The following is a 4,379-nucleotide window of genomic DNA, read 5'->3' as shown; positions in this document are numbered from 1 at the left end:
AAATTAAATTATTAAGTAGAAAATCTAACCGAAATGTTTCAATTTTCCGCTAAATTATTAAACCAAAATTCGGAGCCGAGTGTTTTGAGATTCCGCTAAACCATTCAGCCGAGTTTACAATCGATGCGTTTTAGGCTTCGCTAAATTACTAAGACGAGATTGAATCGAAGCGTTTTGTGTTTCCGCTAAACCGTTAAGCCGTCATTTCCGAAAATATACCTTTGCAAACGCAAAAATTTATTTAAAAAACTTTAAAAAATTATCCCAGGTTTAACTAACTTGACTTAATAAATTAGCGAAGACACAAAACACTTCCGTTCGGGATTCGAACGGAAGTGTTTTGTGTCTTCGCTAATTTATTAAGTCAAGTTAGTTAAACCTGGGATAATTTTTTAAAGTTTTTTAAATAAATTTTTGCGTTTGCAAAGGTATATTTTCGGAAATGACGGCTTAACGGTTTAGCGGAAACACAAAACGCTTCGATTCAATCTCGTCTTAGTAATTTAGCGAAGCCTAAAACGCATCGATTGTAAACTCGGCTGAATGGTTTAGCGGAATCTCAAAACACTCGGCTCCGAATTTTGGTTTAATAATTTAGCGGAAAATTGAAACATTTCGGTTAGATTTTCTACTTAATAATTTAATTTGTTGTCTTTAATTTGTCGAAATTTAATTTGTCGTCTCATCAACGACAAATGCGTATGCATAAAAAAATATTTCCGAAGAGATATGTCGTATTTAATGCAACATAACAAATTAGAAAGTATATTAATCAAATAGTATATATAGAGCATACATAGGGTGTATATAAAACATATATAGAGCATAAATAAAGCATATATAACATATACAGAGCATATAAATATGACATGTTGAAATATATCAGTTTAATATATCATCAAGAAACAATCCGACGAGAAGGAAGCCTGCCGAGTCGAAATTTCAATTGACCATTGTCCAAGAATGGTCCAATTCAAAAGATTATAAGCTTTTATCAATGGATACTTCATTCACATCTTTTTAAACCAAACAAAAAAATTCAAGCTTTATAAATGCTTAAAATGAATTAAGAAATAGTTTTTTAATTTTTTACCGTCGTATCTTTTTGCACATTTTTCTAAGGATTGAGCTAGTCAGTATTCTTAAAGAAATGGAAATGCTTGACTCGTTGAACTATTGCGAAAATCTCAGAGCTTCTTTGGTTGGATCATTCTTACGTAACTCCGGCGAACTGCAAATTCCAATTCTTACTTTACTTCCCGTCGGACCCAATGCGATTTACGTCTACGTTCATGCAATCTATGTAAAGTGACGCTTTGTCTACTATATGAGCGTCTAAATTGAGCGCTCACCATTGCGCGTCGTCCCACGGTGTCCAGGGTCCACCAACTATCCTGTCGCTGCATCTGATACTGCAATGGTCCTCGCGTCCTACGTCGCCTGTAATTCACTCCCGACCGCGGTAATCTAACGGAGGTTTCACGAAAAATCCCGTCTCTCTTGAGGGATACACTCCGAGTTGCGAATTGCGTATGAAATATCGTGAACTGCGTCTTCGAGGAAATGTCGGACTTTTGGATAAACGACGAGTAAGTGTGACGAATTCAGCAACGGTCCGATCGAGTTGTAGTGTATCGCTTTGATACACGCCCGACGCGAATCGCTTACGAAGAAAACAGAATCCGCGAGCGAAGGAAACATGCGACGCGAAGGCCGATTTCGTGAAATCTTTTGACGTTTGGGCGAAGTAATCTGTGCGAAATTCTCACGTACGACACGGAATATCTCTAATGTAACGTTTCGATGGTGCAGCGTAGTAGGCTGCAATACAGCTCCGCAATACTTTTGCGAAGACAATTCCGCAATGTTTTTGCGGGTAACAACTCCGCGATACTTTTGCGAGGATACTTCCGCAATATTTTTGCGAATAACAGCTCCGCAATACTTTTGCGAAGACAATTCTGCAATGCTTTTGCGGATAACAACTCCGCAATATTTCTGCGAAGTTCGCTCGCGACTCTTCCGCAAGTACGATCCGATAAAATTCGCAAACCTGTCAAATTAATAATCGCAAACGCAAGCGTGAATGAAAAACCGAAAACTATGAAAATTCTGACGATAGAGATAAAGATTTTGTTCAAAATTCACGCGGAAAAAAATTTTACCACGTGAGACGTCTGTCTTCGTTCGATGGAATTTGTCGTGCGCCGCGTAAGTAAATAAACTGATCGCATATCTGACTTGTGTACATCGCGGTTTTCGCGAGGGATCAACACTCGCTAGCATTGTCTCCATTGTGTCCCTCGTCAAGAAACTCTAACTCTAAGTGAAAAATTGAGATCTGAAAATTTTACGACGATCGTGAAATTAATTTTGCGAGCAGTTTGTATAATCACGTTAGATCGCTTTGTGCAGGTGCCGCATGATATCGAATTTTACTTAATAACGAAGCACGAATTCTACTTTATAAAATGTAATCGCGATTGAAACTCACACGAGAGAGAAAATTGAGAAAATTAACGACCGACAGAAGATCTATGACGCGGGTGATGTGATTTTTGCGCGCATTTTTTGTGGCGCAATCTCTGTGACGCAATTCCTTTGCACGTTGGCACAATCTCTTTGCGCATTGGTGCGATATTCGAGACACCTGTAAGATCGCATTCAATTGAACTGAATAATTTTACAATATTTTGAATGTTCAGATCGTATACTCAATACTTTAAGGATAGTGTTTGAGTTTGATTAATAAAAATTTCATTCGACAAAAATCGTCGACCAATCAATAATTAAAGTTAATCAATTTCTAAATATATATAAATACAATGGGAGAAAAACACTTGAAAATTTATTTGCCAAATTTATGTAAAATATGCATTAGTCACTAATATTATTATTTGAAAAAGCGATCTTCCAATTGTTTCAAGCAGTATGATTTTTATTGGACGGTACGTACACATACTACAACTACAACAAAGTAAATCGCATTGATTTAATAAGCATGCACTACATTATAAGTACAAATTAGTGAAACTCACCTTCGAGCCGACTCAGACAGGCCCGAACCGAATCCTCCCCCCAGGTATCGCATCCCCTAGAGCCGCGTGACTGCGTCTGTTCTATTGAATCTCTGTGACAGAAATTTAATTTAGTAATTTAATAATTTAGTATCAATTAATTACACGCGACAGCAAAACGAGGAAAAGAAATTGTCGTAACGGCACGCTGAGTTTCTTCCCAATGCGCAATAAGAAATAATTAAATCATAACTGAATAAAGAAGTAATAATACCTGATTAATTAATGGATGATGATATTAATATCTGATCGACAACCATATAATAATATCCGGTAGTATCAATTAATTACACGCGACAGCAAAACGAGGAAAAGAAATTGTCGTAACGGCACGCTGAGTTTCTTCCCAATGCGCAATAAGAAATAATTAAATCATAACTGAATAAAGAAGTAATAATACCTGATTAATTAATGGATGATGATATTAATATCTGATCGACAACCATATAATAATATCCGGTAGTATCAATTAATTACACGCGACAGCAAAACGAGGAAAAGAAATTGTCGTAACGGCACGCTGAGTTTCTTCCCAATGCGCAATAAGAAATAATTAAATCATAACTGAATAAAGAAGTAATAATACCTGATTAATTAATGGATGATGATATTAATATCTGATCGACAACCATATAATAATATCCGGTAGTATCAATTAATTACACGCGACAGCAAAACGAGGAAAAGAAATTGTCGTAACGGCACGCTGAGTTTCTTCCCAATGCGCAATAAGAAATAATTAAATCATAACTGAATAAAGAAGTAATAATACCTGATTAATTAATGGATGATGATATTAATATCTGATCGACAACCATATAATAATATCCGGTAGTATCAATTAATTACACACGACGAAGTAAGGAAATCGTCGTAACGACATGCTCGAGTTGCTTCCCAATACGCAATAAAAATAATAAAATGACAACCGAATAAAGAAGTAATAATATTCGAAAAATAAATGGATGATGATAATATCTGATCGGCATTGAGGAACTCGATGGCGACGTTTCTCCATTTACTTTCTAACAAGTAAGAAAGTAAATGAAACGCGATAATTACCTGTCGCGGTAAAGTCCACAACACCTGCTCGCGTGAAGAGTATGCGTCTTAATTTGTCTTAATTATCGCCTCAATTGTCGCGAAGTCGGTATTAAAAATCGCCACGGAATTATCTAAAAAATAACGCGGCAGCTCCCGATGTGCTCGTCTCAACGGTTAATAGTGTTATGGCGTGACGCTCGAGCACGTGATTGCGCACGCGTGTTTACATGCCCTGGCCGCGCACCCCCCCCCCCCCCC

General features: G+C 37.0%; 1 protein-coding gene and 1 long non-coding RNA gene across 6 annotated transcripts in view; one reads left to right on the top strand and one right to left on the bottom strand.

Annotated features, from left to right (window-relative positions):
- LOC116841558 overlaps nt 1–4,379 on the top strand; it is a 372,377-nt gene that overhangs the window by 217,136 nt on the left and 150,862 nt on the right. The window lies entirely within an intron of this gene.
- Nucleotides 1–4,379, bottom strand: part of LOC116841559 — a 271,814-nt gene that overhangs the window by 149,951 nt on the left and 117,484 nt on the right. Inside the window, exon 5 of the long non-coding RNA XR_004377570.1 lies at nt 3,039–3,130. This is a non-coding gene — a long non-coding RNA (uncharacterized LOC116841559). The remainder of the gene's footprint in view (nt 1–3,038; nt 3,131–4,379) is intronic.

Source organism: Odontomachus brunneus, unplaced genomic scaffold (assembly GCF_010583005.1).
Source record: "Odontomachus brunneus isolate Ranch 3 - 2012 unplaced genomic scaffold, Obru_v1 Obru_scaffold_016, whole genome shotgun sequence".
In the NCBI taxonomy this organism is placed as follows: Eukaryota; Metazoa; Arthropoda; class Insecta; order Hymenoptera; family Formicidae; genus Odontomachus; species Odontomachus brunneus.
The sequence above is the reverse complement of the archived record's forward strand: the minus strand, read 5'-3'. Positions and strand labels throughout refer to the sequence as shown.